We start from the raw sequence: 9358 nt of genomic DNA, 5'->3' as shown, positions 1-9358 counted from the left end.
ACAAATAAGAATTCAAGCAGATTTGATCAGACAAGATGTAGAGTATGAACAGAAACCACACACTCGCATATGTACACACCACAGAAGCCGTCCTGGCCGAGCCCCAAAGGCCTGAGCCCACAGGCAAGAAAGGGGGAGGGGAACAGCCTGCAATCTGGGCACATGGAAGGTGTGTGTGTTTGTGTGTGTTTTACACAAAAAAGAGGAGGGCCAGTGTAAGAAGTGGGTGGAGATGGGAGTCCTGAGTGAGTGTTGAGGTGTTTCAGCAGCACTTTGGTGCAGCGCTGAAGGGACTAAAGTTTGACTTAAAGGCAGCAGAGGTACAATCCTACAGTTCTGTATGGTGTGTGGTTTTTGCAGACACTTTTCCTCCCGGGCTTCACTGCAAACCACGGTGAGAATGTGTTTGTTGTCATCATGCCATCAGAGGATTTTTTAAGTTTCTGAAGTGAGGAGAATACATTCCTGGAAGAGTCACCTAACAGGACCTCAGGTAAGTTTTTTCGCTTCACTCCAATTCACAATCCTGTTTATTGTGTGCAGCACCACCACTATTTAGTATGACAGCGTGGCTAAACACACAGTTTATATAATATATCAACACTGTTGAACTGCTTAAACTTTTTGTTTTGTATGTATGTTTTGGTGATTTATAATGACCATAGAAAAACTGAAGTGAAGCGTTACGATGCAGGTTTAGGATTAACCAAAGAAAACTAAAGATTGTGGTAATAAATTTATTGGTTTGCTTCGTGTTGAAAAAAAAAGAAACAGGGCCTGGGTTTTGTAAAAGATTCAACTTTAAATTTGACACCTGCGTGGGAAGTTGGCTAAAGAAGTGGCAGAGGTACATGTCGATGCATGCAGCACAGCCACTGACGTTAGAAACTTTGGCTAGGCAGTTTCCTCCCTTTCTATGTCTTTTTGTTCTTGAGCTGATTCACAGTGTGAAGAGTTAAAGTAACTTTAATGGTGCATGTGCAGAAATTCTTTGCAATGTGGTGACAGCAAAAAAAAGTTTTTTTTTAGGTTAAGAGTCAGTTTTCCCCTCCAGCTGAAATGGACCCTGTCACTTTCCTGCAAGTTCTGCCTTCATGGTGCATACTTTGACAGTGATGATGGCGTTTGTAATGAATGAACCAGAAGATAACCTTTAAAGACTGACCATTTCTGTAAGAGTTGACTCTGTTTGACCTGAGCACTTTCACAGGTTATGAATTGTTAAATTGTTGCTTTCAGACAAATAGTTGGTTTAATCGATTCAGGAAATATTTCTTCTCTCTTTCTATTGTAGAAATAAATCTTCTGTTTTTACTGCAACCCAAGGCTTTCAAATCACTGAATCTGGAATGGGAGTTTTCAAATGACCGGACATGATCTTACACAGACTTAACCTCATTAATGACAGATAACATGGTTGTTAGGTGTCATTAAGATAAAGATTTGGCTGGAAGGGTAGATGGAGCTGCTCATTTGGCTGTTAGACCGGCCCGCTGGCCCGTCTTACTGTCTGAGTTTGAGAAAATTACCAAGGAAACTGAGAAAATCAATCCTCAATGACAAAAAGAAATGCTCTAAAAATAGTTTGAGTTTTAGCCTAAATAAATGCAGCCAATTTTAACACACATATCTGGCCCAGCTCCTCTCACAGAGTCAGGTCCAAAACAACCCTGTGTGTATATGAGTGATGGGCCGCTAACAAGGAGCAGCGCTGAGGTATTTCTGAATCTCCCTGTAATTATGGTATTTGCTATCAGACTGTGAGTGTGGATGTGTGTATGTGTGGAAGGTCCATTTAGGTTAACCAGACGCCCTCGACACCTACACTCAACCCTTCACCCTTCACTTGACATGACCCAACCCTGTGTACAGCAGATCCTTTCACACGGGGTCATGTTTTACTGTTTAAAGAATCCCTCCATCAAACAGAGCCGGTGCAGTGCTGTCCAGTTTGTGCCAACAGATAAGATGGAGGATTTCTGGAATCGTGGTGTGAAACCCTGGTTTCTGGTGTGGTGTGTCAAACTGGGTTTGCACTCTGTTACAGCTTTTTTCCATCTTCTTTATCTTCAATGTGCAGACACTAAATATTAAATAAAGGCTCAATTAGGCCTTGACATCTGACATCAAGTGGCATGCTTTTTAACTGTGACTCGGAGGATCTGCAGGGGTGGATGAACCTAGTCCTCCTGGCTCTGGTTGCCCAGCGTGTGGGGTGTCTCATTGAACCCCTTCTGCCACAGCAAGCCTTTGCTTACAGCAAGTCCTGGTGGGAGGGCTGTGCTCGTGAGAAGAGTTTCCTACGGTCAACCCATCCTCCTCCGCCTCACTGTCTGCAGGACAGCCTCGCTCTGCAACCTGCTCCAAGAGCTCAACAGACTTGTCAGGGTCTGTGCAGAGGCCTGGTGTAAGGTCCCCCATCCTGTGAATCCCACTTGTGGCCCACCCCTGTAAACCTTAATAAAGTTGTTGAGCACCTCAGGGTACCAAACTGTTTTCTTTTCTCCATCTGATGCACAGAGGTTTGGAGTCAAAGGCTTTGAGTTAAAAAAAAAAAGAAAATCAAGTACAGTGGTGTTGAGAGCTTTACTGCCACTGTCCATTATAGGCATTAGCTGAATAAACAGATAATTGCGTAAATAAATTAAATCCTGTATCCCAAAGCAAGACAGGTTTATATGAAAAGCACATTTTATGTACAAGACAATTCAAAGTGCTTTACAAAAAACGCATTACAGCGGAGGGCAGAGGAAGTATTAAAAAGAAAAGGTTGCAAATAGAAAAGTTTTTAACCTTTCCTTAAAACTGCTGAGAGTTTCAGCAGACGTGCAGTTTTCTGAAAGTTTGTTTCATATGGGAGGAGCATAAAAACTGAACGCTAGTCTACTCAAGATAAATGCATGGACATGTTTTTCTAAATCCTGCTGCGACGTCAGTCCTTTATTCCTCAATATATGCTCTAAGTGATGATCACATTGCTGTTAAGCTTGTAAAAATCAGTCACTGATCAGTTCATCATTTCAGTGGTACTATTTCAGAGGGTTTTATCTAACTGGTTTTAAAACCTGTATAGCAGCTAGTCTAGTCTGACTAATCCAAGGTAGAGGAGTTGAGGGAAAACCAGACAGAGACTGCTAAGAAGGCAAAAGCAATCTGTTTCTCTTTTCTCTGGCAGCCTGCAGAGATTCAGGATACACTCGAGTGAAGTTGAAATGACACATAAATGGCGTTAGAACAAACATTTTCAAGCGATGTAAATATGTTGGGCAGTGGTGGAAAAGCCAAGTGGTTTTTAAAAGGTTTTAAAGTGGAACCACCTCTGAACTGTCACTAATGTCAGCATTAGCTCCTGGTTCAGGTTGTTTGAGAAAGGTTATCTGACTACTGCCCCTTGAAGGGTCCTTGGGGGGAAATGCTAAATACACTGTGCTCACAGTGTATTGGGTTGTTCATGTTTGTCATTGGAGGTTGTAACTCAATATTCCATATAACAGAACATATTCCTGGTACTGCATCAAGCTAGCAACATGTTAAAACACACCTGTTGTACCTAGCTGGATGGAAACACATTTCCAAGGAAGGTTTTCCTCCTGAGGTGTCTGAATGAGCCTTATGTTTTAAATCCAGAGTAACAATACTTTTGTCTCATTCTGGGTACTTTTTATGCAGAAAGTGCAACATGCAAAAGATTCAACAGTCCTGCCTTGGATGTGAAGAGCTAACAGCTCTGAGAGGAGAGTCTGCTGTATTATACAGATGACCTCATACCACGAAGAATATTAACTGTATCATTGTGGCAGTGGTCTGATTCCCCACGATAACTAAATGTCATCTCCTAAAAATTCCCATAACTTCAGGATTTTTATGACCAATGGTGCAGTTTTTAATTGAATTTTTACAGATGCTCAGGCAGAGTCACAGTTGTACATGTAAAGCTTGAAGAATCAGTTTCAGTCAGTCCTGAAGATGTTTAAATATTCCAGCTGTTGAATACTTTAGATTTTTATTTGCTTTTATTTAAGATAGGTTCCTGCCATCTCTGTCCTCAGGGTTTTATCCTAGTGCTCTGTTCTCTTGGCAGGGTTAAGTGTCTTCAGGTTGAAGCAGCACAGCCTCACAAAGCTCCAGTTAAAGGCTACATACTGTGGGTGTGAGAAAGGTTAGGTTGAAGGCCGCACCTCTCCCAAATCCAGACAGATAACCTTAAGATAATCCACCAGGTCTGATGTGAAATTATACTTCTGCAAAAGCATTAGCCTTGAAAGATGAAAAGTTGCTTCTTATGTTGAACTTTTTCTGTTGGACAGGGAAGAGAAAAAATAACTTTTAGATTTTGCAAAGCTTGTAAATGAGGAAATCATCCATCTCCAAAGGTTCTGTGCTGCTAAGAAATTTAAGCTCACAATTCTGATAATTTTGTCCAACATGAAAGCATTTATGACAGCAGGAGAATAATTTTGGCTGCTGACTTGCGTCATTTGTTCAGATGTCAAGGGTCAGCGTTATTGAGTGCTGGTAACAATCATGCAGTAAAGGAACAATAAAATGAGAGCAGAGCAGAGACCTGGGAGGTGCTTCCCATAAATAACAAGTAGGAGACTTGGCCAGGCTTATTCATTGCTGGCTGTAACCCCCAGATTCCCCCAAAGCTGAGTTTTAATTGCTGTCTGAAAGCAGGAAGACTAATCATGGAGAAGTTCAACTTTTGTAATAGCTGAAGGCTCTGTGGTTGGCAGCTGTCTTGAGCTACCATCCCATCCTTGTTAACATTAACACATGGTTTTCTTGGGCTTTATACTGTATTCAGTATAAATGGCCTGACTGAACAGGAAAAAACAGGAAGAGTTTTGTGAAAATGAGCTGAAGTGAAATTTGGACAAATACTGTTAAAAGTGTTGATACTGAGTAACTCATGTTTGATGCTGATATATACTGATATCCCAAATGAGTTGAAAAGTTTCATACAATAAGTTTGTTTGCTAATAGGGTCCTTGGTATCCCCCTTAGGCAACTGCCTGTACACCGAGCCATAAAGACAAATCAGTCCCATACATAGGAAATAACAGTAGATCCAAAAGAAAATTAATAAATGTGTCAAGCTATTTAGGAATAAACAGTCCTAATCGAGGAAAAAGCTGGCAGAAGGTGTTTCTGGCTTGACCATAACTACATAAAACTACATTTGTTCCCCATTTTAACAATACTCTGGAGTCTTTTCTGATTTTTTTTCTTCAAGGTGATTTGTATCAGCGGAGAGTGAAGAATGAAAAAAACAGACTGAATTAACAAACTGACCTGTATCAGTGAATAACTGGAGGTTACTACAGAATTATGTGTTTAATGTGCACAGCTTCCATGTGAGGCCTGATCCTTTCTCACCACAGGAAAGATGACTCTTGCATTTTTAAACTCATGTGTCATCTCTTCAGTTTTGACTCAAGCCCTGCACACGCCTGCAAATTTCTCCACGGCTGAATCAGGATCATGGTCATCAATGCTAAGTACAGAAACAGCCATGATCTTAATGATCCGGCAATCTTCGATTGGCTTTGGAAAACGAGATAAAAAAGAACATGTTGTTTTATCTGAAAATATCACACAACACGATATTAACATTCAAATGCTGCAATCTTATCTTGCAGACAAAAACAAAATAAACTTTTAAAAGTGTTACCAACTTATCTACCAGCCACAGGAAGAACACTACAAGGGTTTTTTGAAGAGAGGTGGAAAGTCTTTAACTACCAGGAAAAAGAAATCTAGTTGTTAATCCAAGTGCTGAAGATTGCCATTAAGTGGATGATGTGTTTCCAAAGGCACATTTCATACAGCAGGAAATAGTGAAATAGTAATTTAAACCATTCAGTTTATTTCTAACCTTTAAAAAATTTTATTAATATGGAAATAAATAATAATAAAGCTCTAAATAGATTTTATCGATAAATTCCACTGTGCCATTTAGGAAGATTTTCTTTTATAGAAATTCATGAAATTTTGTAGTATGTCTTTAAGAAATTAAAGGTTTATTATTATTATTATTACTATTAATTATTATTATTATTATTATTATTATTTGAGTCTGGTATGAGAAATTATTTTCTAACCATGTCACCTAGCCCCAAAATAAATAAAGGTGTCTGCGTGTTCAAGTAATCCAGTCCAAAACTAGTACAAACCACTAAATCTTAAAGTTCAGCTTTAACGCTGTGACTTTGTTTACACTGCAGGTCTTTGTGCTCAATTCTTAGTTTTTTGCTGAAAGCCATTTATTTATTTATTTATTTATTTATTCATTCATTCATTCATTCATTCATTCATTCATTTATTTATGTTTTTACATTGTTCATTCTCACGTTTCTCAGGTTCCTTTATTTAAAACCATGGCTATATAAAGTGACATGACATTCATATATATGTACAAATTCTAAAAGAAATGCAGCATAGAACAATGAACCCAAAAGAAAAGAAAAATCTGCAAAAAAAAAAAAAAAAGAAAAGTGCTCACAGCTCTATCACTTAACATACTTAGAACTCATTTAACCCATTAAGGCCTAACCCATAAACAAATGGTAAGAAAAGTCCCGTTTTTTTAAATATGAGGCCTTTATTTGGCCCTTTAACAAAATGCAACAAAAAAATTACACTTTTTGGGGGGATATCTACCATTTATTACCATGTGATATATTAAAAATATTATAATATGGTTTTCTGCTTCTGGGTATCTATTAAGGGACAGAAGACAAGTATCAGATTGTGTTCAACAGGATTTTGAGCAAAGTTTATACCATAAATTGAAGCAAAATGTCTCAGAAACTGTATGTAACAAATATGTCACATCGGGTTCTTATGTGTTAAAACCTTGAACAAATGTATAAGTAAATAAATTGATAATCCTTGTGTAGAGTCAACAAATGTATGCTCAACCTAACACCTCAGCCAGTTTAGTCCAATAATGACAGCAGGAACAAAGCTGTTTGGTTTCCTTAGGACACCAAAGAACTCTGTCTGGAAGCTGTGTCACTATGTTACTCACTGTGTGGCATACAGGCATGCTGGTAAAAGAAGTGACTCCCCAATCAGATGAGAGGACCGTAACCACTTGGTGTAAGTTTTTTTTTTATCCTTTAAGGATATGTGACTGAACCATAAACCAAAATTATCTTTTAAATGCGACCACTATCAGATGTCACAACAACCTATAGCCCTTATGCTCCCTTATGTAAATAATTAGGTATAGATCCGATTTAGGACCAATTGAAAGTGGCCTGCGTCAGAATGAACTGGATTTGTCTTGTTCAGACTGTCATAAAAAAAGTTGTTGTGTTATGGGTGAGAAAAGTGAGAACTGGGCCACTTACCAAATTCCACACAAAAGTTCCACTGTTGCAAAACCAAAACTACTGTGCACCATTTATATTTCTGAAATATAAATGACTTCTGTATTTAGAGATCATATGATATTAAAAAGATTGTCATGACAGATATGTGGGGCAGAGAAATTATATGTCATACTTTGCAGAGGATAATACAAGACCGCAGGCTATTCAGTTAGACGTTGACAATTTGCAGTAACAGAATTAGTGTGTAATATAATAAGTTGTTGTCATGGATAATAGGGCTAAACCTCTGAACTTGGTTCTCATCCCCTAAATATTGTGAGTCCTCTCAATACAAACTAGACATTGCCTTAAAGTAATTTCTGTTCAAGCCAACAGCCAAAAGTTTTAATCCAGAGATCGGGACTCAAGTTTGAGACACTTAAGTCGCATTTCCAGTGACTTAAGACTCGCACTCAAAAAAATTGAGATTTAATTTGGACTTGGAATTTGAGACTGTTGAACAATCTTTTACTTATAATGTTTTCTTCATGGTCTTCTCTCTGTCTGATCTCCTGTCTTTTGTTATTTCCCCAGATGAAACGCTAACCTAACATCACAAAAACAGACATGTCTGCATGCGCAATCAGTTAAAACAATAGCAGCACACAGCTGTTGCTACAGCACCGCTGTCACTTTTGGGTGTTAATAACTTAACAATCAATCAATCAATCAATCAATCAATCAATCAATCAATCAATCAATCAATCAATCAATCAATCAATCAACCAACCAACCAACCAACCAACCAACCAACCAACCAACCAACCAATCAATCAATCAATCAATCAGTCAATCAATCAATCTCTGTTTATATTGCGCTTTACAACACTCAAAGGTGACCAAAGTGCTTTCCAATAAAACCAGTGCAAACACAATAAAATTATGAAAAGAGAAGTACATCAATAAAACACAATAAAATTAAATAATATGTCACAGTATTTCTAAGTATTAAAAGCCAGTCGGAATAAATATGTTTTGAGCCTAAACTTAAAAAGACCCATGTCAGTTAAAGTGTTCATATCAGGGTGAAGTCTGTTCCAGAGGGGGCTCAGCCACTGAGAAAGCCTGGTCACCCCAGTGTTTGTACTTGGCTTTCAGGACCTCCAGCAAAAATTGGCTGGAAGACCTCAGAGTTCTGTTTGGGCCCCAAAGAGACAGTATGTCAGTTAGTAAGATGGACCGAGGCCATTAAGAGCTTTAAAAACAATCAATGATATCTTAAAATCAATTCTAAAAGAAAGTGGAAGTCAGTGGAGCGACTGCAGAACTGAAGTGATGTGTTCCCGCCTGGGCGTTTTTGTTAAAAAAAAATGTGCCACAGCATTTTGCACAAATATAAGAGCCAAAAATAAGAGCAGCAAACTGCTACCTATTAAGTATTAAAATCTGGGACGCTGTGTACACCACATTCACCTTCATCCACCTTAAACACACCTGGAAAGTTTAGTCACTGTGATGTGAAAGCTAATGTTAGCATCAATGGTACAAAGCTAATGTTAGCATCTACGTAAACAAGAGCTTAGAGCCACAGCAGTGTGAGCGCTAGCTTGTTACTACATTTGTACTAAAATCTTAATGCTAAGATTAGCTCCACTGAATGTGTTCAAAAGAAGAATGAAACATTTACTGAACAGTTTCCATAGACTGTGACTTTTCCATGGTGGCGTTAAACTGGGACCAAACGGGAATCAGACCCACTGTAAACAATGCGTTTTTTCTGGGCTTGTTCAAGTACAGCTGTTGCTGATTTAAGAATGTAAGCAAATTTTATTCAATATATGCACTAGTGCAGGAATCACCAACAGTGGACCTCTTGAGCCACTGTTGTGTAGATTTTACATGTTTACCTGCTGCAATATATCTGAGTCAAATTATTTATGGGTCATAATGAGGCTTGTGCAGAACTTAAGAGCAAACTGTCATTAGGGAAAGGTGAGTTGTAGCAGGGATACGTCTAAAACTTGCAGGACAGGTCATGA

General features: G+C 38.6%; 1 protein-coding gene across 1 annotated transcript in view; it reads left to right on the top strand.

The window, feature by feature from the left end:
• Window positions 1-375: 375 nt before the first annotated feature.
• Window positions 376-9358, top strand: part of fat2 (FAT atypical cadherin 2) — a 126080-nt gene continuing 117097 nt past the window's right edge. Inside the window, exon 1 of the mRNA XM_041989958.1 lies at window positions 376-493. The gene's annotated coding sequence lies outside the window, so the exon portion shown is untranslated. The remainder of the gene's footprint in view (window positions 494-9358) is intronic.

This window comes from Melanotaenia boesemani, chromosome 7 (genome assembly GCF_017639745.1).
Source record: "Melanotaenia boesemani isolate fMelBoe1 chromosome 7, fMelBoe1.pri, whole genome shotgun sequence".
NCBI classification, from domain to species: Eukaryota; Metazoa; Chordata; class Actinopteri; order Atheriniformes; family Melanotaeniidae; genus Melanotaenia; species Melanotaenia boesemani.
This window is presented reverse-complemented; position numbering and strand designations above follow the sequence as displayed.